Below are 23,810 nucleotides of genomic sequence, written 5' to 3' on the forward strand. Positions count from 1 at the left end.
ATCCGCCCTCAGTTTTCCAACATCTCCTTTAAGGGCTGAAGTCACCTCACTCGCTTTCTCGAGGTGCTCCCGCAGGAGAGCATTCCCTTTGGCCAGATCCTCACACCTTGGGAAGGGAGGAACAGCCAGGAGGTCACTGAACAACCCCCGTCCACAAGCAGCAGCCCCGGGATTTCCCGGCTCCCCCAACACTGACGTTGGTGTCAAACTGAGAGGCAGGAGAAGCGCTTTCTCGCATGAACTGAGATCTCTCAGGGCTGGCAAACTCATGTGCTTCTCCTTTAGCCTTCCGTGTCCTTCTACAGCTTTGCTTTCCCTTCCTCTTCAACTCGGACCATGCCCACAGGTAACGGCTGCCTCCCCTTCGTGCTGCCTCATCACTGGATGCATCCCCTTTCTCTGGCCTTGTCCCCACTCCCTCACCTACTGCTCCAGGGCATGACTTAGGCTGGGAAGGGACCCTTGGAGCTCAGCCGGAGGAACCCCCTGCTCAAAACAGAGCCATGCAGCACACACCCCTATTACTGCCCCACACAACAGGTTGTGGACCTTTCTCCTTCCAAAAGGGCTTGCCCCACCGCTTCCCTTGGGGCCACTGGGGAGCACTGACAGCTTTTCCCTGCCTTCCAGGAGCAGCCAGGACACCCACTAGGAGGGAACGCTTCTTCCTTCTGCCTTTGCTGCTCCTCTTCCACCTGAGGCAGGGCTTTCTCCAGGCTGTGGTCTTCTGTGGCTTCCCGCCTGCCTGGGGAGGGATCCCTGAAGAAGAAAGGGAATGTTTAGTCCACTTCTTGTGTTCCCTTCACTGCTGTTCGCATCCATCGCTTTCCCCTCCCTTCCTTGGGCATCTCAGGAGCTGAGATGCCTCAGCTGAGGTGAGGCATCTCAGGTGGCTTCTTCCAGGCATAACAGTCTGGTCACTACAGAGAGGAAGGGAGGGGAAGCTGTCACTCACCGCCAGCAGCTCTCCTCAGTCTCCCACTCTTGCACTCTCACAGCGGGTATCCTCAGCTCATGACGGCCAGTGCTCGCTGCCACCCAAACCCCAGGAATGGTGCGGGACATCAGGTGCAGGGGTTCAGCCGGTGACAGGAAATGGGCACCTACAAGGACAGAGTCAGAAAGCCCTGATGAAAGCCCAAGGGCAGGAAGAGGCAGGACTTGCTTCCCCTTTCTGTGGGAAACACCCTTGACAGGGAGCTGTTTCTAGCCCAGAAGAGAGAGCTGTTGCGGGCATGGAGCAGGGGATGGCTCTGGCACCTTCTCCCCGTGGGAAGTGCCCTCAGAGACTGTGCGTGTGGGGAGATGCACGGTGGCCCTGTGCCACGCAGCAGGGCTCCATCGGGAGCCCCTGGGGAGCTGCCATGGAGTTCTTTCCCGACCCTGCGCAGCACCATCCCTCGCCCTCCCTTGCCAGCGGACTTGCACTGCCTTGGAGCAGTTCTCAGAGTTGGGAAAGATGGGCAGCAGCAGAGCCTGGGACACACCTGGGCTTCTGCACCTTCTGGACCTTGCCGCTTTGTTGCAGTGCCCGTCTTTTCTCTCTCTTCCTTCCTGTCTCTTCTCTTCCCTCTCCCCTGAGCAGGCCTCTTCTCTCTTTCTTTTTCTTGGGTTTTCAGTTTCCTGGAGGGAGCCTGCAAACCTTTCCATCCCACAGCGTGGTTAGATAGCTCTAGCCGGGATCAGCTGGGTGAACCAGTTCTTGATTGAACCCAAGCTGACTCCTTTTACCTTCTTTCCTCTGAAAGGCTCCTTCTTTGTTCTTGGGCGCATCCCAGGGAGTCTTGCGTGGTCTCTGGGGCGGTTGGAGGCAAAGCGGCGGGTGCCTAAACCAGAAATGTTGGCGTTAGCAGGTGACAAGGGACGTCCTGGAGGAGTAAGCCACTGCTGGGCGAATCGCTCGCTAGAGAAGATCCCTGGTCTGGTTTGCATTAGCCCTTTCTCCCAGGGGCCTCCCGGGGGAACATAGTGTTCACAGCGGGGTGTGACACTCAGTTCATTTGGGGGGCCGTTCAGCAGGGAGCCTGCGGTCCCCCTCCAGGCAAAAAGAGCCTTGCCCGCTTCATTCTGCTGCAGTTTCTTCACCCTCCTGAGACAGAGCTCTGCGCATGTCCCTTTGGTGCAACAGCACCTTCTGTGGTGGCTTTGCTTCTGGAAGCTGTCCTTCTGTAGGTCTTTTGTAGGCCTGTCCTTTGGCTGAGGACGTGCCTAACGCATTGGAGAAAGACCCCTTCCAGTTTTACTTACAAGGCACCATTCCAAGGGGGATGAACAAGCCCCACCCAAAGGCACAAGAGCTGAAATACCAGGAAGAGGCAGAGCAGCTACTTGGACTCCTCAGGAACTCCTCCTCCAGGAGACGCCTTGTCCCAGAGTTTGTGGACCTGCCCTACCTCTGCCGTTGGCGATCCTTCCACCGTATCTACCCCTGCTGCTTTCTGGAGGACGAGCAGAGAGGGTGGTGCATCCAGGAAGGCTTTTGCTTCGTGCTCCACGTCTGCCTCACCTGCGTGGTCCCGTTGCTCTTCCAAAGGCAGCTCTGGGAAGCAAAAGCACATGCAGCAAAGTGACTTGTTGGAAGTGGACAACAGCTAAAGCCAAAGCCACCCAAAGCCCTAGACCAGCTTTCCGCTCAGGCTGTGACAACGCTCAGTCCCTCCTCCTACCTGTGGCTGTGTGCGTGGGTGCTGGCGACTCCTCAGCTGAAGGACTGGAAGGGCCGGCCATCTCTTCCCCAAAGATTTCACAGGGCTTTTCCATGGGGAACTCCACCAGCACCTTCAGCTGCACACATCACAGCCTCGGTTGCAGGGCAGGTGGCTGAAAAGGTGGCAAGCAGCCTTTCCCACTCCTCACCCTTGCCTCCACGCAGAAGGCTGTGGCTGTGGGGCTGCTCTTCCAGGCAGCCACCCCCCCCCAGCCCAGCCCTCCCCACCAGCATTTGCTCAATAGAGAGGAAGGAGGCAGCCAGGCACCTCTCAACCGCCAAGCTCTGCTGGGCCGGGAAGGCTGCAGCCGGCTGCTCCATCCAGCGTACCTTCCCAGTGCCCTCCAGCGGGACCTCCAGCGGGAGCAGGTCCTCCTTGGGTGGGCTCAGCAGGTTTGGCCCAAGGCAGATGGCCAGGTTGCTGCAGCTCATCCTGCTGGTGCAGGCGTTGTGGCCGATGTGCTGCAGGACGGGGAGTAGCCGCTTCAGGAGGAGGACATGTGCTGCTGTCAAGTTCTCGGCCACCCTGAGGGAACAGGAGCACAAGGTGAAGAAAGCAGACGTTGCCCACAGCCATGGCCAAAGCTTGCCCAAGGCAGGTGGGAGGCAGCGGCTGTGTTGCGCAGCTTTCCAGGTGCTCTCAGCCAGCGCTCAGGGCTCCTGCTCAACAGGCAGGCTGCTGCCCACACTTACGCTTTCAGCTCTCCCGCGTCGGCCTGCTTGCTCCTCCTCTCCATGGCTGGCATCCAGTCCTCATAGAGGTCGATGACGAGGAGCTTGGTGGGGATGCTTTGGAGGAAGCTGTGCAATGCCAAGGGCTGACCCTTTCTCCTGGCTTTTTGATTGTGTTTTTAGCGGTTCTTTATTGTATTTGATTGGTTTTTGTATTGTTTCTTGGCCAGTCTTGGCCAAACTTCTTTCTCTCGGAAGGGAACTCTTCTGATTCTCCAAAGGAAGAGCTGTCTCTGCATCTGGAATGTTTCTGGCATCTGCTGTCTTTGATGATCTGTTGCTGTTCTCTGCGCAGGGCCAGGGTGGGTCTGGCTTTTTTCCCCCACCCATGCGTTAGCTGAGGCGAGGTCTGGCTGAGGACAGCCCCCTGCCACTGGCTTTCTCATCCTCAGCCTGAAACAATGCCAACTCCAGGCCCCAATAACCTGGGTGGCGCTCCAGGGGAGTCCAACAGGCTGTGGCGATCTGCAGTGGTTTCCGGCGGTCTCCGGCGGTCTCTGGTGTTCTGCGATGGTCTCCGGTGTTCTCCGGCGGTCTCCAGCGGTGTCCGGCGGTCTCCGATGGTCCCCAGCATTCTCTTGCGGTGTCCGGTGGTCTCCATTGATGAGACCGCCGGACACCGCTGGAGACCATCGGAGGCCACCGGTGGCTGGCAGTCTGCGATGGTCTCCGGTGTTCTCCGGCGGTCTCCAGCGGTGTCCGGCGGTCTCCGATGGTCCCCAGCATTCTCTTGCGGTGTCCGGTGGTCTCCATTGATGAGACCGCCGGACACCGCTGGAGACCATCGGAGGCCACCGGTGGCTGGCAGTCTGCGGTGGTCTTCGATGGACTCTGGCGGTTTCCAGCGGACTCCGACGGTCTCCAGTGTGAGACCACCGGAGGCCGCAGGACACCGCCAGTGTCTGATCCTCTCCGGTGGTCTCCCATGGTGTCCTGTGGTCTCCGCCGGTCTCTGGTGGTCTCCGACGCTCTCCAGCAGTCTCAGCCGTCTCCAAGGGACTCCTCCTGGTCCTATGGGGCTGCCGGCCCGAAGATGGCAGCCCCTCTCCTCGCCTCTTCCCTGCGGCTCTGAAAGAGAAATCACAGAATCGTTTACGTTGGAAAAGAAATGGAAGCTCATGGAGTCTAGCTGTTAGCCTGGCACCGCCAAGTCCGCAGCTCAACCACGTTCCTAAGGCCCACATCTACAGGTCTTTGAAATCCCTCCCGGGAGGGTGCCTCAAGCCCTTCCCTGGGCAGCCTGTTCCAATGCTTGTCAAGCCCTTCAGGGAAGAACTCTTTCCCAGTCTCCCCTCTCAACCTCCCCTGGCGCAACTTGAGGCCGTTTCCCCTTGTCCTGTCCCTCGTGCCTTGGGAGAAGAGAGCGACAGCCCCCTGGCTCCAGCCTCCTCTCGGGGAGTTGTTGGGAGCGGTAAGGTCTGGTGCTGGTGCTGTGGGGCTGCCGGGCAGAAGAGGGCAGCCCCTCTCCTCTCCTCTCCTCTTGCCCAGGCCTGAGGGCAGAGGAGATAGCCCCCCTTGCTGAGGGGCGGGGGTGTGGGGAGGGAAAGCAGGGCTCCTCGGCGGCTTGACAGCCGGCTGATGTTCCTGCTGAGCCTGCCGCATGGCGGTGTGGATGGCCCACTTACGGTTAGCGTCGGCCGCGGGGCCGGCGCCGCTTGCTGGACCGTGGCTTTGCGGAGGGTCCCTTTGAGCCGGCGGGGGTCCTGCGGCGCTTTGGGCCCGCTGCTGCTGGAGGCAGCCTGGCCACGGTGGAGGTGTGCCCCGTCAGGCCTGCGGGAGAGGGATCCACCTCCATTGGCTCCTCTGCCGGTGGGTCGACCTCCATGGGCTCTCCCTCGTCCCTCTTGGCGGGTGGGTCGACCTCCATGGGCTCTTCCTTCTCCCTCTTCAGGGGTGGGTCGACCTCCATGGGCTCAACTCCTTGGCCATCGCTGCTGCTGCCGCTGCTGCTGGCCGCAGCCCACTTGCGTTTCTCTCGGTGCTTGGGCATCCTCCGGGCTTCCGAGGAGCCCCTTCTGGCTGGGCCCACTCAATGTGGGCGCTCGTCCCACCCAATGTGGGCACTGGCCTCCCTTTGCCGCCTCCTCCTCTACCAAGCAGGCTTGGTGCAGGAATCTCTGGCTGCTGAGCGAGCTGTGGGTCAGCCACAGGGGTGCCAGTTGGCCAACGGCCGGCCGGTGACGTCACCAACGGACCTTTCTGTGTCTGGGAGGGTGGCCCATGAGGCCCTGCAGGCCCCATGCCGGGCGGCCCTTTGGCTTGCCAGAGAGCAAGGCAGCCCCTGGGGCAGCGGGACTGCCCTCCAGCTCCCCTCCTGTGCCCAGAGGATGCCCAGAAGCTCTGAAGTGGCGGCATCAGACCAGCTGGCGTGTCCCCTCGGAGTTCTGCCTGCGTCCTCTGGCTTTGCTCTGCCTCTTCCTGAGCGCTTGTGCCTCAGGTTTTTCTGCCATTTGCACTCTGTCCCTTTGCAAAAGGGCAGAGCGTGGTTGTGGAATTGCAGTCCAGGTCTAGAGGTGTGGCCTGGAAAGCCCAGTGCCTTTTTTCCCCCATTGCAGTGTCCAGAAGTTGCTGCTTGAAAGCTGAAATCCTCTTCTTCATCGGCCGTAAAGCGTTCCTTCTTCACCAGTCACACCTGGAGACAGAAACATCACCCGTTTCTCCAGGTGATTCCCAAAGCTTGTGCTGGGGAAAGTGTTTGGGTGGAAACTGCACTGAAAAACCTTTCACTCTCGCTCAGACAAATGTAGAGAAATTCCCCTTGAATACCTTTCAGATGACAGCGATTCTACTTCCTTGAAGCTGAAAAACTAGGAAGGTTTTTCCTGATTGGTACGAGTGTAACTGGGTCCCAATTTCCCCCAATAATGATGGATACAAGCTTTAGATTGGTGTGGGAGGAAGCACTTGTTTCTAGATGCCTCTGCTTAATGGCAAACTGGTTTTGCAACCCTTAACATCATGCAAACATTAAACTGGCTGCAAAAAAATTGGAGCTGGAGCTGTCTCTTTCCTTCCAGTATCTTCATGGGGTCACCTGTTAATGTGCCTGTAGCATTTTAAAGGCGAAACTGCCAGGCAAATGCTCCTTTTCAGATGTTTTCCTGCAACGGGAAGTGGTAGCCCCTCCACAGGTCAAGGTGTGACATGCTCACTTTTGAACTCCCTATCTCAATCCCTCTTCCCCTCAGCATCATTACCGAGAGTGTTATTTCCTCAGTTGGTGTCCGTCTGGAGAAGAAAAGTGTCCTTTTTGAGCGCAGGCCCATGACACGAAGATGCTGAACGTTTGTGCCTAGGGATTTAGTTTGTTCGTGAACAAAGGGAGAGGATTGCTGTGTCTGTTGCTCTGCGTGTCTTTATTGCTTATGTCCTTATCACTTGTTGCTAGTCGTGCTCACAAAACAAGCAAAAAGGGCAATTGAGGGTTGTTTAATTTGTGCTAAGGTCAATTTACAAGGGAAGGTGCTAGAGGAGGGCGACCTTGGGCCCATTCCAACGATGTCAGGTGGATTTTACTGAAATGCCCTGAACAGGAAGATTTCTTCCTTTCCCTGAACAGGATCTTTTGGTAATAGTATGCCAGCTAACCGGGTGGCCAGAAGCATTTCCAGTTGCTTCAGCAACTACGGGATCAGTTATTAAAGTGCTTTTAGGACAAATAATTCCTAGATAGGGAGTAATAGAGGCAATAGACTCACAGAGAGGAACACATTTTACTGGAAAAATTCTTCAAGGGGTTGTGGTGGCCTTAGGAATACAATGAGATTTCCGTACTCTGTGGAAGCCCCGGAGTTCAGGGAAAGTAGAGAAGATGAATGGGGGAATTAAGCAGCATCTTTTGAAATTATTTTTGGAAACCAAAATGCCATGGATATGTCTTCTACCATTAGCTTTAGCTAGCATAGGGGCCAAACCCAGAGGAGATACTCAACTATCCCCCTTTGAATGAATGTTTGGAATCCCTTACCCTGCTAACTCTCGACCTAGTGGGGAGGTAGAAATAAGTGATGTCTACTTGGAACAATATGTGGCCGGGATACTGTCTCTTGTGAAATCTCTTTGACAGGAAGCTCAGCTGGCACAGACCCTGCCTTTGGACTTTGCTGTCTAGAGCATCCAACGGGGAGGTTGGGTCCTAATTAAAGAATGGAAAGAAGCACCACTGGTGGCAAAGTGGCAGAGACCGTACCAAGCGTTATTAACCGCGGAAACAGCAGTTAAGACGGCCAAACACGGGTGGACTCGTCATATTCGAACACGGGTGGACTCGTCATATTCGAGTCAAGACGTCCAAGGCCCTGGAAAACTGGACTTGGGAGCTAAAGGAAGAGGAGGGGAAACTGCAGGTAGCCTTCCGTAGAAAAAGACTCCATTAGTAGTATTTGATAAGTTAAAAATCAAGGGCAAGGCTGGATTGACCTCTGTCAATTGCCACAATAAGAAATTCTAAACTCCGTTACTGGCTGCAACCCAGTAGGCGTTGAGCAGTGGAAGCACATGCCATACCAGACCTTGATTTGAAAAAGTGAAAAATGGAAGTTTAGGGTGGGAGACTAGAACTAACTCTTACAAGGAGTGGGTCAGACCGGTAGCCATCAGGTAGACCTCGGGAGGAGTTCCGTGTGTTTACCCAAAGGATCTACGGTATAGATCCATAAGGAAAAGAGGCCCCTTATTTAACTTCCAGCAACTGGTGAGCAGACACTAACTGAATTGTTTCCGTATATTCACTTGCCACATCAAGTGTAGAAAGATGATAAGCTCAAGATGAAATTTTTAGTAATGATCATGTTTCTATACTATTGGCAAAATCGAAGTCTGGGATGGGAAAACCGATTTTTGACTCTAGGGGACGAGGTAGCCAAAGCTTTTAACCTCAGTAATTGCTGGGTCCGTGGAGGTCCAGGAGGAGCTGAAGATTGGCTGTGGGTAGCCCAGCCTGTCCAGCCTAAATGGTTGGTGAGTGACTTAAGTAGAGTGCATAATGGAACTGGGTTCTGGAAGGAAGACGGAGGTACATGGAAAATACAGTACCCAGGAAAAGGAAATTACTGTCTGAACAGAACCAAGCTGGGAGGGAAAAATGTAGGTAAAAGCGAATGTGAGTGGACATTGTCACCAGGAATGGGTTGTTACGATCCATATTGTAGACCTTATAATTGCTTTAGGTACCGAGGAAGATGGAACCAAACGCATGTTAAGCTTATAGGTGGCACCTGGGTAAAGTGCTCTTTCAAAGAACCTTGGCACAGTGGATGCAAAGCAGTTGCGAGAGAAATTATGCAAAAAGGGGGATTTAGAGATTCTTTATTCCTGGCTTGTCAGTGGGACAATACCATTAACAAGAATCATGTAATAAGGGTTTATCAATGGGGCTGGCAAAACTCAAGTGGAACTAGGACCTATTTTAGAAAATTTTGGTCGGCTACAAATTGAACTAAGAATGGTAGGGGATGTAACTGTAAAGGGCACGCAGATGCGGGAGCCTTTGAATGTGATTATTGCGATTCCTATGGCGATTTCAGTATAGCAGGAGGACCCCTGGGATCAAAAGATACTCTATACTGTGAAATACCACAGGATAATGAAACATGGGAAGGCCCATTCGCTAACGGGAATGGCTTTGGGCTTTGAAGGGCCATTACTGGATTTGTGGGCAACACGCCTACCAAAGGTTACCTCCAAAGCGCTCAGGGATACGTTCTATAGGATATATGAGACCGTTATTTTCCTTATTACCACAAGTTCAAGGAAACGAGTTAGGGGTTAATGGATAGGATGATCTGATAAGAGAACGACGAGCAACTGATAAATCCCTAACTAAAGGGGGTTCCCAATCATGGGGAAAAGATGAATTATACATCAGATGAACCTGAACGAATTATACGGTATTCTGGACCAGCAGCACGGAATCCCCACCAGGTGATTTCTGGAGCAAGAGACCCCATTTATAATTTAAATAGGATAGTTAGATTACAAGCCGGTTTTTGCAATTTTACCTAACCAGAGCGCTGAGGCTCTTGACTTTCTTGCAGACCAATCTGCTCAGATGAGGAATGCAATTTTCCAACACCCAAGGGTCCTAGATTATTTGCTAGCAGAAGAAGGGGGAGTTGGTGGAAAACTAAAGGAACCCAGCTCCTGTTTACAAATCCATGATCACGGGGCGGTAGTAAAACAGATAAGAAAAGGAATGAGAAAACTAGCTCACGTGCCAGTTCAAACCAGGAAAGGATGGGAATTAGACATGTTCTCGTGGTTGCCTGGTGGACCATGGGTTAAACGCATGGTGGTTTTCTCCCTTTGTGCGGTAGCAGCTCTGATTTTTGTACCATGTAGGATACCTTGTTTCATGCAGCTCATTCAGCATGGAGTCAGAAGAATGCAAGTCGTAGCTGCTGTGCCCAGTGACCCAGAATTAGCTACAAGGGGACCGAAGATGATGGCTCTGCAAATAGCTCCAAAACCAAAAAGAAGACAAGAAGAAAAGGTCCAATGAACGGTGACTAAAGGTTGTAAAGACAAATAGTGAAATAAACAGAGGAGGGGCTGATAAGAAAATAGGGATAAGAGTGTCTCCACAAACAGGGAAGTTAACGGAAATGGCAGGAGTGAGACAACCAAAAGAAGAGGAGAGTTAATTGAAGCTGCAGGAGTGAGGTAACTGAAAACTAGGGGAAATAAGTGAAACTGCAAAAGTTGGACAATTAAAAACGGCAAAAGTTAAACTTTGATGTAATAGGCGGATCGAGAAGTCTGTACCTTCCAAGTACCTCAGCCAATGGGGAAAGGAAGAGGGTTACGTGCGGCCGGGGAATTAGGATAAAAGGGAGGCTGCGTCCTCCGGCAAATGGAGAGACCCCACAGGGATATGCCCCAGGGGACTCTCCCTTTATTCGAATAAAGCCTTTGCAGGACTCCTCTGTCTCCTTTGTGAACATCGACCTCTGGCAACGGGATCTTCTGCACATTGTCTTGTTCCCTTTGCTGTTCTGTTAAACTGCCTTTGTGCCAACCCACCAGTTTCCTTTTTTTCCTTCCAATTCTCCCCTCATGGCCGTGGAGGGGCCGAGAGCGTGGCTGCCACGTGGTTCTTTGTTGCCGTCTGAGGCCAAACCACGACAGTCCTTTTTGGCGCCCAACGTGGGGCACTCGGAAGGTTGAGAGAACGACAGATCTGACCAGAGCGTGTTAAAATGTATGTGTTATATGCATTTATGATATTAGTCAATAGTACTGGTCACAATGTTGCTTCGTTTGTTCCCACGGCCGTGTTATGTAAATTCTGACATGCTCTATGTACTCCCCGTGATGATGTTTATCACCTCTGGGAGAGGGATCAGCATCATAATTTTGCCGTCCTGTGTGATATCAACTTATGATACGATAGCATCACTGTTCAGATGGTTACGTTGGGCCATTTATGCAGCACCGCTGTCCTGCTGTGACCTCGGACACCGTCTCTCAGAATTTATTAATAATCACACTCAGTCTATGGGGGAAGCGGGGGCTGGTGGTGTTCCTTTCCCCAGCTCTTTCACCTCCCTTTTCTATTTTGGTCCAGCTATGCCAGTTTTTGAGAATTTTGAATACTCTTGGGACATGCAAACCAGCTTGGTCCTATTGCTAGGTCTCCTCAATGTGTTTCAGTTCTTGTTTAGGGTTAAGCAACTATTTAAGACTCCCACCCAGAGATCTGTCCCGAGACTGGAGAGTCATGGGTGGCACGGGACGTGGGAGAATACGGACAGGTACCTAGAGAGCTTTTCACCTCCAACGGTTTGGGGCTTCACCCCCGAACAATTACAGAACCCGTTTGTATTTCTGGAGTGACAGGGGGATCCCAAGAGTTGACTGTACCGTTTTTAAATCTTCTTTCAGCTTCTAATTTTCTAACAAGTCCCGATCAATCAAGGGCTTCGGTGCCCCTGGCAAGTCCAAAAGCTGATGTGTCACCCCTTGCTTTCCACTCTTGAATGTTAAAGGTTTAAAGAAAGGTCTGGTTTCTGGCTTCCCTCTCGCACCAATAACTCTTCCTTCCAGTGTCATAACCTCATTCATAGCTCTTTGTATTTAGAACTGAAGAGGCAGCTCCTGGATCAACCGAGCATTCTGCCTCTGTTTCATCTTCCCCAGCTTAATTTGAACCAGAGGTTCTGTGGGGGAAGATTCCTCCGGTCCCCGTCAATCTCTAGCTTCTCTAGCTAGAGGGAAGAGTCTGGTTCCCCAGATCTCGGTAAAGATGGGCATTCGCGTCTCCATCCTAACTCCAGAGAAGTTAGGGAATCCTCTGCCTCTGGGCTCCTCATCCTCATCCTCCATCATCCTCAATCCTCATCCTCTGGGCTGTGTCCAGTTTTGGGCCCCTCACGACAGGACAGACGTTGAGGGGCTGGAGCGTGTCCAGAGAAGGGCAATGGAGCTGGTGAGGGGTCTGGAGCACGAGTCTTGTGAGGAGCAGCTGAGGGAGCTGGGGATGTTCAGCCTGGAGAAAAGGAGGCTGAGGCGAGACCTTCTCGCTCTCTACAACTCCCTGAAAGGAGGGTGTAGCCGGGGGGGGTCGGTCTCTTCTCCCAAGGCACAGGCAATGGCACAAGAGGCAACGGCCCCATGTTGCACCAGGGAAGATTTAGGATGGATACTAGGAACTATTTCTTCACACAAAGGGTTATTGAGCATTGGAACGGGCTGCCCAGGGAAGTGGTGGAGTCATCATCCCTGGTGGTATTTAAAAGACGGGTAGACGTGGTGCTGAGGCACGTGGGTTAGTGGTGGAGTGGGCAGTGTTAGCTCTATGGTTGGACTCGATGATCTTCTAAATGATTCCATGATGCTGTGACTTCTGTGACTGCGCCCTCATGCTGAGCTCCACCCGGCTCTGCCCTGGCCCTGGAAGCCAGGATGAGGCCCAGGGGACAGGGGAGAGGCAAAAAGGTGAGGGGCCATGAGGAGACCACACTCCCGGGTCAAGAGGGTGTCCCCACACAGACAGCAGTGACCCTGAGCTCTCAGCAACAGTTGTCCCATGGGACTGAGTTACGGGCTTTGTCCATCCCGCTCTCTTTAACAAGGATGAAGTGTGACAGCCATTTTCCCCAGGAAGCCAAGGCCTGGGCCTTCCATCACCCCTGGACAGCCTGTGCCCTGACACACCGATAGAATGCTGGAGGTGGCCATGTCACAAAGGGTTGCTGGGGAGGAACGGGCGGTGATCTGTCACAGCCTGGAGCCGAGCAGACCGGTGAGCAGCCAGACAGCCAGAGATTCTCTACCTTCTAAACGTACACGGACACTAAGGTAAGGATTCAAGAGGGTGGCAGAGACCTTGACAGGGGTTCTCCGTGGTGAGGCACGGTGGATGCCCCATTGCTTTTATCCTCTCTCATAAACCACAGGCCCCTAAAAGCAGAGGAACAGACAATGGCACACAGCCACGCTCAGCCAGGGAGCAAGAGATTCTCTACCTTCTACAAGGACACAGACAAAAGTTAAGCATTCACGAGTCTGGCACAGATCTGGGCACAAGTTGTCCATTTTACTCATGCTCTCTGCTACCTTTCTTTGTTCATAATCTTCTGCCTTTTAATGCAGCAGGCCCAGAAACAAGAAGGACAAGACCATGAGGAACTCCCATCCTCAACCACATGGACAGTCTCTACCTTCTACAAAGACACAGACAAAAGATAAGGATTCAGGAGTCTGGCACAGACCTCGCAGGGCTTGTCCGTGCTGAGTGAGGATGGCTGACCTCTTGTTTGTTATCCTGTCTCCTTACAAGAGCAGGCCCAGAAAGGGACAGGACCAGACCATGAGGAGCTCCCATCCTCAGCCACACACAGATTCTCTACCTTCGACAACGACACGGACACAAAGTTAAGGATTCAAGAGGGTGGCAGAGACCTGGGCAGGGGTGTCCATCGTGATTGATTGTCTCTAATGCCTTCTTTTTTTCACACTTTCCTGTCATTTACAGCTGCAGAGAGAGATGGGAAGCGGAGCAGAGCATGGTGCACTCCCATTCTCAAACACACACAGATTCTCTACCTTTTAAAGGACACGGACACAAAGTTAAGGATTCAGTAGGGTGGCAGAGACCTGGGCAGCGCTGTCCACTCTTCTTGATGGTCTCTAATGCCGTTTTTCTTGACATTTTCCTGCCTTTTACAGCTGCAGGGAGAGATGCGAACCAGAGCAGAGCATGATGAACTCCCATCCTCAAACACACACAGATCCCCTACCTTCTACAAGGACACGGACACAAAGTGAAGGATTCAAGAGGGTGGCAGAGACCTGGGCACGGATGTCAATGGCCACTGAGGGTCTCTGCTGCCTTAGTTTGCTCATATTCTCCTGCTTGCTATGGCAGAAGGCCAGACAGGGAAAGGACAAGACCATGGGGCACTCTCATCTTCAGGAACAGCGAGAGACATTCTCTACCTTCTACGAGGACACAGACAGAAGTTAAGCATTCAGGAGTCTGGCAGTGACCTGGGCAGGGCTTGTCCGTGCTGAGTGAGGATGGCTGACCTCTTGTTTGTTATCCTGTCTCCTTACAAGAGCAGGCCCAGAAAGGGACAGGACCAGACCATGAGGAACTCCCATCCTCAAACACACACAGATCCTCTACCTTCTACAAGGACACAGACACAAAGTTAAGGATTCAAGAGGGTGGCAGAGACCTGGGCAGAGGTTTCAATGGTGTGAATCAAATGGTCTTAAAGCTGTCGCATCTACTATCACTTCATTAAATCACTGTTTTATATCAAGAAATATAATGCTGCTTCTCTCCTATGAGTGAAGGCTATCGCTCTCCAGCTAGCGCCCTGCACACTCACCCCTCCTGCTTCCAGCTGCTGCTCCAGCTCTCGGCAGCGAGTCCGCTCCTGCAGGAGCCGGGGGGAGACTCGCCATGGAGAGGAGCGAGCGCCCCTGGGGACAGAGCCGGCTCCTCCGGCACCGGCTTTTCTCGGGCTCTCTGCAGCCCAAGCTCAGCACATAGAATCATACAATCATAGAATCGTCTAGGTTGGAAGAGACCCTTGGGATCATCGAGTCCAACCATCTACCCTACTCTACAAAGTTCTCCCCTATACCATATCCCCCAAGACCACATCTAAACGGCTCTTAAACACATCCAGGGATGGTGACTCAACCACCTCCCTGGGTAGCCTATTCCAATGCCCGACCACTCTTTCTGTGAAAAATTCTTTCCTAATGTTCAGTCTAAACCTACCCTGTTGGAGCTTGAAGCCATTCCATGTAACTGGGGAGGTTACACGCCACAGCGCTGCCCATCCCAGCCCGAGTCCTTACGGCACCGGGAAGCTTCGCTTCCCCCGAGCCCGCCCAGGCCCCGGCCAGCGGCTCGGGGGGGACGGCGGCCGCGGCGGCTCCCGGGGGGGGCCCCGCCGGGGCCGCGCCTTCGCCCCCCGAGGGCTCCGCCGCCGAGTCCCCTCTGCGGGCGGCGCGGGCGGCCCGGGCACCCCGGCCCCGCCACCGCGGCCCGGCCCGGCCCCGGGCAGCTCCCCCCGGGCAGGCGCCCCCGCTCCTCACCTTCGCCTGCAGCTTCCGCACCAGCACCGCTTGCCGGGGCCGCGCCTCCTGCCAGCTCTGCCGCCGGCGCTGCAGGGAGCCCGGGCCCGGCGCCGCCATGCCCCCGCTCGCCAGCCGGGCTCCGCCGCCGGACGGGCCCCGCGGCGGGGGCTGCTCCGCCGCCTGCCCCGGCGGACCGCGGCCCGGCGCCTGCCGGGGCGGGCGGAGCGGCTGCCCCTGCCCGCCGGGCGCCGCCGGGAGCCGCGGGGCGGGAGGGCCGGGCTCGCTCGGGGCCGCTCTGCGGCGGCGCTGCCCTCGGGGCTGCGGGGCTGCCGCGGGGGAGAGGCCGCCCCGGCCGCGGGTGGCTCCGGCAGCTCCGCTCGGAGACCGGCCCCGGCCCCGGCCCCGGCCCCGGCGAAGGTTGGGGGCGGGAGGGGGGAGCGGGGGGAACCGGTCCCCGCCAGCGGGGGGTCCCCCGGGGGGGAGGGCGAGAGCCGGCGCCGCGGGGACGGGCCGCCGCCCGGCGAAGGCAGCGGCCCCGCCGGAGCCTCTGCCGGAGGCTCCAACTTCAGCCTCGGCTGCCGCGGGAGCGGGAGGCCCGGCCCGGTGCGAAACCCCGACGGGCCCGGGGGCAGCTCCCGAACCTTCTCCTCCCCGATGGGCAGCGGGAGGGGCCCCGGCTGCCGGCAGGGAACGGGGGGGTGGCGCTGTGCTCTCCCCTGCTTTCCCCCTCTGCCCCTCCCGGCTCCTGCTCAAGCCATAACCACCGGTGGCAGATGTGATGAGTTGCCCCCGCACTTTGCTGGGGGGGGACGCAACGGGGGGGGACGTGCTGGCAACGCAGCCAAAACACTGTCTGGAGTGGGGACCTCGGTGCTTGGTTCCCGTGGGAATATGACTCTAGGTCAGTTATCTCACTCCAGAAATAGCGGACAGCCCAAGAGCCCCTGGAGCTCTCCTGCAGGGCAGCGGCTGCAGGCCAGGATCTCCCCTTGAGTGGGGACGCTCGCTTAAGGTCCTGCCCCTCGAGGTGCAGAGATTCGTTGCCGCAACAGATTCTCGGGAAGTGACTACTAGCATGCTAAACTCTGAAATCTTAGCCAAGCGATAGAAAGGACGTGTGCGGAAAACCCCATAGCCAGAGGTCGAAGTTCACAAAGGAGACAGAGGAGTCCTGCAAAGGCTTTATTCGAATAAAGGGAGAGTCCCCTGGGGCATATCCCTGTGGGGTCTCTCCATTTGCCGGAGGACGCAGCCTCCCTTTTATCCTAATTCCCCGGCCGCACGTAACCCTCTTCCTTTCCCCATTGGCTGAGGTACTTGGAAGGTACAGACTTCTCGATCCGCCTATTACATCAAAGTTTAACTTTTGCCGTTTTTAATTGTCCAACTTTTGCAGTTTTCCTTATTTCCCCTAGTTTTCAGTTACCTCACTCCTGCAGCTTCAATTAACTCTCCTCTTCTTTTGGTTGTCTCACTCCTGCCATTTCCGTTAACTTCCCTGTTTGTGGAGACACTCTTATCCCTATTTTCTTATCAGCCCCTCCTCTGTTTATTTCACTATTTGTCTTTACAACCTTTAGTCACCGTTCATTGGACCTTTTCTTCTTGTCTTCTTTTTGGTTTTGGAGCTATTTGCAGAGCCATCATCTTCAGTCCCCTTGTAGCTAATTCTGGGTCACTGGGCACAGCTACGACTTGCATTCTTCTGACTCCATGCTGAATGAGCTGCATGAAACAAGGTATCCTACATGGTACAAAAATCAGAGCTGCTACCGCACAAAGGGAGAAAACCACCATGCGTTTAACCCATGGTCCACCAGGCAACCACGAGAACATGTCTAATTCCCATCCTTTCCCGGTTTAAACAAGAGCTGGGTTCCTTTAGTTTTCCACCAACTCCCCCTTCTTCTGCTAGCAAATAATCTAGGACCCTTGGGTGTTGGAAAATTGCATTCCTCATCTGAGCAGATTGGTCTGCAAGAAAGTCAAGAGCCTCAGCGCTCTGGTTAGGTAAAATTGCAAAAAACGGCTTGTAATCTAACTATCCTATTTAAATTATAAATGGGGTCTCTTGCTCCAGAAATCACCTGGTGGGGATTCCGTGCTGCTGGTCCAGAATACCGTATAATTCGTTCAGGTTCATCTGATGTATAATTCATCTTTTCCCCATGATTGGGAACCCCCTTTAGTTAGGGATTTATCAGTTGCTCGTCGTTCTCTTATCAGATCATCCTATCCATTAACCCCTAACTCGTTTCCTTGAACTTGTGGTAATAAGGAAAATAACGGTCTCATATATCCTATAGAACGTATCCCTGAGCGCTTTGGAGGTAACCTTTGGTAGGCGTGTTGCCCACAAATCCAGTAATGGCCCTTCAAAGCCCAAGCCCCGTTAGCGAATGGGCCTTCCCATGTTTCATTATCCTGTGGTATTTCACAGTATAGAGTATCTTTTGATCCCAGGGGTCCTCCTGCTATACTGAAATCGCCATAGGAATCGCAATAATCACATTCAAAGGCTCCCGCATCTGCGTGCCCTTTACAGTTACACCCCCTACCATTCTTAGTTCAATTTGTAGCCGACCAAAATTTTCTAAAATAGGTCCTAGTTCCACTTGAGTTTTGCCAGCCCCATTGATAAACCCTTATTACATGATTCTTGTTAATGGTATTGTCCCACTGACAAGCCAGGAATAAAGAATCTCTAAATCCCCCTTTTTGCGTAATTTCTCTCGCAACTGCTTTGCATCCACTGTGCCAAGGTTCTTTGAAAGAGCACTTTACCCAGGTGCCACCTATAAGCTTAACATGCGTTTGGTTCCATCTTCCTCGGTACCTAAAGCAATTATAAGGTCTACAATATGGATCGTAACAACCCATTCCTGGTGACAATGTCCACTCACATTCGCTTTTACCTACATTTTTCCCTCCCAGCTTGGTTCTGTTCAGACAGTAATTTCCTTTTCCTGGGTACTGTATTTTCCATGTACCTCCGTCTTCCTTCCAGAACCCAGTTCCATTATGCACTCTACTTAAGTCACTCACCAACCATTTAGGCTGGACAGGCTGGGCTACCCACAGCCAATCTTCAGCTCCTCCTGGACCTCCACGGACCCAGCAATTACTGAGGTTAAAAGCTTTGGCTACCTCGTCCCCTAGAGTCAAAAATCGGTTTTCCCATCCCAGACTTCGATTTTGCCAATAGTATAGAAACATGATCATTACTAAAAATTTCATCTTGAGCTTATCATCTTTCTACACTTGATGTGGCAAGTGAATATACGGAAACAATTCAGTTAGTGTCTGCTCACCAGTTGCTGGAAGTTAAATAAGGGGCCTCTTTTCCTTATGGATCTATACCGTAGATCCTTTGGGTAAACACACGGAACTCCTCCCGAGGTCTACCTGATGGCTACCGGTCTGACCCACTCCTTGTAAGAGTTAGTTCTAGTCTCCCACCCTAAACTTCCATTTTTCACTTTTTCAAATCAAGGTCTGGTATGGCATGTGCTTCCACTGCTCAACGCCTACTGGGTTGCAGCCAGTAACGGAGTTTAGAATTTCTTATTGTGGCAATTGACAGAGGTCAATCCAGCCTTGCCCTTGATTTTTAACTTATCAAATACTACTAATGGAGTCTTTTTCTACGGAAGGCTACCTGCAGTTTCCCCTCCTCTTCCTTTAGCTCCCAAGTCCAGTTTTCCAGGGCCTTGGACGTCTTGACTCGAATATGACGAGTCCACCCGTGTTCGAATATGACGAGTCCACCCGTGTTTGGCCGTCTTAACTGCTGTTTCCGCGGTTAATAACGCTTGGTACGGTCTCTGCCACTTTGCCACCAGTGGTGCTTCTTTCCATTCTTTAATTAGGACCCAACCTCCCCGTTGGATGCTCTAGACAGCAAAGTCCAAAGGCAGGGTCTGTGCCAGCTGAGCTTCCTGTCAAAGAGATTTCACAAGAGACAGTATCCCGGCCACATATTGTTTCAAGTAGACGTCACTTATTTCTACCTCCCCACTAGGTCGAGAGTTAGCAGGGTAAGGGATTCCAAACATTCATTCAAAGGGGGATAGTTGAGTATCTCCTCTGGGTTTGGCCCCTATGCTAGCTAAAGCTAATGGCAGAAGACATATCCATGGCATTTTGGTTTCCAAAAATAATTTCAAAAGATGCTGCTTAATTCCCCCATTCATCTTCTCTACTTTCCCTGAACTCCGGGGCTTCCACAGAGTACGGAAATCTCATTGTATTCCTAAGGCCACCACAACCCCTTGAAGAAATTTTCCAGTAAAATGTGTTCCTCTCTGTGAGTCTATTGCCTCTATTACTCCCTATCTAGGAATTATTTGTCCTAAAAGCACTTTAATAACTGATCCCGTAGTTGCTGAAGCAACTGGAAATGCTTCTGGCCACCCGGTTAGCTGGCATACTATTACCAAAAGATCCTGTTCAGGGAAAGGAAGAAATCTTCCTGTTCAGGGCATTTCAGTAAAATCCACCTGACATCGTTGGAATGGGCCCAAGGTCGCCCTCCTCTAGCACCTTCCCTTGTAAATTGACCTTAGCACAAATTAAACAACCCTCAATTGCCCTTTTTGCTTGTTTTGTGAGCACGACTAGCAACAAGTGATAAGGACATAAGCAATAAAGACACGCAGAGCAACAGACACAGCAATCCTCTCCCTTTGTTCACGAACAAACTAAATCCCTAGGCACAAACGTTCAGCATCTTCGTGTCGTGGGCCTGCGCTCAAAAAGGACACTTTTCTTCTCCAGACGGACACCAACTGAGGAAATAACACTCTCGGTAATGATGCTGAGGGGAAGAGGGATTGAGATAGGGAGTTCAAAAGTGAGCATGTCACACCTTGACCTGTGGAGGGGCTACCACTTCCCGTTGCAGGAAAACATCTGAAAAGGAGCATTTGCCTGGCAGTTTCGCCTTTAAAATGCTACAGGCACATTAACAGGTGACCCCATGAAGATACTGGAAGGAAAGAGACAGCTCCAGCTCCAATTTTTTTGCAGCCAGTTTAATGTTTGCATGATGTTAAGGGTTGCAAAACCAGTTTGCCATTAAGCAGAGGCATCTAGAAACAAGTGCTTCCTCCCACACCAATCTAAAGCTTGTATCCATCATTATTGGGGGAAATTGGGACCCAGTTACACTCGTACCAATCAGGAAAAACCTTCCTAGTTTTTCAGCTTCAAGGAAGTAGAATCGCTGTCATCTGAAAGGTATTCAAGGGGAATTTCTCTACATTTGTCTGAGCGAGAGTGAAAGGTTTTTCAGTGCAGTTTCCACCCAAACACTTTCCCCAGCACAAGCTTTGGGAATCACCTGGAGAAACGGGTGATGTTTCTGTCTCCAGGTGTGACTGGTGAAGAAGGAACGCTTTACGGCCGATGAAGAAGAGGATTTCAGCTTTCAAGCAGCAACTTCTGGACACTGCAATGGGGGAAAAAAGGCACTGGGCTTTCCAGGCCACACCTCTAGACCTGGACTGCAATTCCACAACCATGCTCTGCCCTTTTGCAAAGGGACAGAGTGCAAATGGCAGAAAAACCTGAGGCACAAGCGCTCAGGAAGAGGAAGAGCAAAGCCAGAGGACGCAGGCAGAACTCCGAGGGGACACGCCAGCTGGTCTGATGCCGCCACTTCAGAGCTTCTGGGCATCCTCTGGGCACAGGAGGGGAGCTGGAGGGCAGTCCCGCTGCCCCAGGGGCTGCCTTGCTCTCTGGCAAGCCAAAGGGCCGCCCGGCATGGGGCCTGCAGGGCCTCATGGGCCACCCTCCCAGACACAGAAAGGTCCGTTGGTGACGTCACCGGCCGGCCGTTGGCCAACTGGCACCCCTGTGGCTGACCCACAGCTCGCTTAGCAGCCAGAGATTCCTGCACCAAGCCTGCTTGGTAGAGGAGGAGGCGGCAAAGGGAGGCCAGTGCCCACATTGGGTGGGACGAGCGCCCACATTGAGTGGGCCCAGCCAGAAGGGGCTCCTCGGAAGCCCGGAGGATGCCCAAGCACCGAGAGAAACGCAAGTGGGCTGCGGCCAGCAGCAGCGGCAGCAGCAGCGATGGCCAAGGAGTTGAGCCCATGGAGGTCGACCCACCCCTGAAGAGGGAGAAGGAAGAGCCCATGGAGGTCGACCCACCCGCCAAGAGGGACGAGGGAGAGCCCATGGAGGTCGACCCACCGGCAGAGGAGCCAATGGAGGTGGATCCCTCTCCCGCAGGCCTGACGGGGCACACCTCCACCGTGGCCAGGCTGCCTCCAGCAGCAGCGGGCCCAAAGCGCCGCAGGACCCCCGCCGGCTCAAAGGGACCCTCCGCAAAGCCACGGTCCAGCAAGCGGCGCCGGCCCCGCGGCCGACGCTAACCGTAAGTGGGCCATCCACACCGCCATGCGGCAGGCTCAGCAGGAACATCAGCCGGCTGTCAAGCCGCCGAGGAGCCCTGCTTTCCCTCCCCACACCCCTGCCCCTCAGCAAGGGGGGCTATCTCCTCTGCCCTCAGGCCTGGGCAAGAGGAGAGGAGAGGAGAGGGGCTGCCCTCTTCTGCCCGGCAGCCCCACAGCACCAGCACCAGACCTTACCGCTCCCGACAACTCCCCGAGAGGAGGCTGGAGCCAGGGGGCTGTCGCTCTCTTCTCCCAAGGCACGAGGGACAGGACAAGGGGAAACGGCCTCAAGTTGCGCCAGGGGAGGTTGAGAGGGGAGACTGGGAAAGAGTTCTTCCCTGAAGGGCTTGACAAGCATTGGAACAGGCTGCCCAGGGAAGGGCTTGAGGCACCCTCCCGGGAGGGATTTCAAAGACCTGTAGATGTGGGCCTTAGGAACGTGGTTGAGCTGCGGACTTGGCGGTGCCAGGCTAACAGCTAGACTCCATGAGCTTCCATTTCTTTTCCAACGTAAACGATTCTGTGATTTCTCTTTCAGAGCCGCGGGGAAGAGGCGAGGAGAGGGGCTGCCATCTTCGGGCCGGCAGCCCCATAGGACCAGGAGGAGTCCCTTGGAGACGGCTGAGACTGCTGGAGAGCGTCGGAGACCACCAGAGACCGGCGGAGACCACAGGACACCATGGGAGACCACCGGAGAGGATCAGACACTGGCGGTGTCCTGCGGCCTCCGGTGGTCTCACACTGGAGACCGTCGGAGTCCGCTGGAAACCGCCAGAGTCCATCGAAGACCACCGCAGACTGCCAGCCACCGGTGGCCTCCGATGGTCTCCAGCGGTGTCCGGCGGTCTCATCAATGGAGACCACCGGACACCGCAAGAGAATGCTGGGGACCATCGGAGACCGCCGGACACCGCTGGAGACCGCCGGAGAACACCGGAGACCATCGCAGAACACCAGAGACCGCCGGAGACCGCCGGAAACCACTGCAGATCGCCACAGCCTGTTGGACTCCCCTGGAGCGCCACCCAGGTTATTGGGGCCTGGAGTTGGCATTGTTTCAGGCTGAGGATGAGAAAGCCAGTGGCAGGGGGCTGTCCTCAGCCAGACCTCGCCTCAGCTAACGCATGGGTGGGGGAAAAAAGCCAGACCCACCCTGGCCCTGCGCAGAGAACAGCAACAGATCATCAAAGACAGCAGATGCCAGAAACATTCCAGATGCAGAGACAGCTCTTCCTTTGGAGAATCAGAAGAGTTCCCTTCCGAGAGAAAGAAGTTTGGCCAAGACTGGCCAAGAAACAATACAAAAACCAATCAAATACAATAAAGAACCGCTAAAAACACAATCAAAAAGCCAGGAGAAAGGGTCAGCCCTTGGCATTGCACAGCTTCCTCCAAAGCATCCCCACCAAGCTCCTCGTCATCGACCTCTATGAGGACTGGATGCCAGCCATGGAGAGGAGGAGCAAGCAGGCCGACGCGGGAGAGCTGAAAGCGTAAGTGTGGGCAGCAGCCTGCCTGTTGAGCAGGAGCCCTGAGCGCTGGCTGAGAGCACCTGGAAAGCTGCGCAACACAGCCGCTGCCTCCCACCTGCCTTGGGCAAGCTTTGGCCATGGCTGTGGGCAACGTCTGCTTTCTTCACCTTGTGCTCCTGTTCCCTCAGGGTGGCCGAGAACTTGCCAGCAGCACATGTCCTCCTCCTGAAGCGGCTACTCCCCGTCCTGCAGCACATCGGCCACAACGCCTGCACCAGCAGGATGAGCTGCAGCAACCTGGCCATCTGCCTTGGGCCAAACCTGCTGAGCCCACCCAAGGAGGACCTGCTCCCGCTGGAGGTCCCGCTGGAGGGCACTGGGAAGGTACGCTGGATGGAGCAGCCGGCTGCAGCCTTCCCGGCCCAGCAGAGCTTGGCGGTTGAGAGGTGCCTGGCTGCCTCCTTCCTCTCTATTGAGCAAATGCTGGTGGGGAGGGCTGGGCTGGGGGGGGGGTGGCTGCCTGGAAGAGCAGCCCCACAGCCACAGCCTTCTGCGTGGAGGCAAGGGTGAGGAGTGGGAAAGGCTGCTTGCCACCTTTTCAGCCACCTGCCCTGCAACCGAGGCTGTGATGTGTGCAGCTGAAGGTGCTGGTGGAGTTCCCCATGGAAAAGCCCTGTGAAATCTTTGGGGAAGAGATGGCCGGCCCTTCCAGTCCTTCAGCTGAGGAGTCGCCAGCACCCACGCACACAGCCACAGGTAGGAGGAGGGACTGAGCGTTGTCACAGCCCGAGCGGAAAGCTGGTCTAGGGCTTTGGGTGGCTTTGGCTTTAGCTGTTGTCCACTTCCAACAAGTCACTTTGCTGCATGTGCTTTTGCTTCCCAGAGCTGCCTTTGGAAGAGCAACGGGACCACGCAGGCGAGGCAGACGTGGAGCACGAAGCAAAAGCCTTCCTGGATGCACCACCC

The sequence above is a fragment of the Numenius arquata genome, chromosome 12 (assembly GCF_964106895.1).
Source record: "Numenius arquata chromosome 12, bNumArq3.hap1.1, whole genome shotgun sequence".
Lineage (NCBI taxonomy): Eukaryota > Metazoa > Chordata > Aves > Charadriiformes > Scolopacidae > Numenius > Numenius arquata.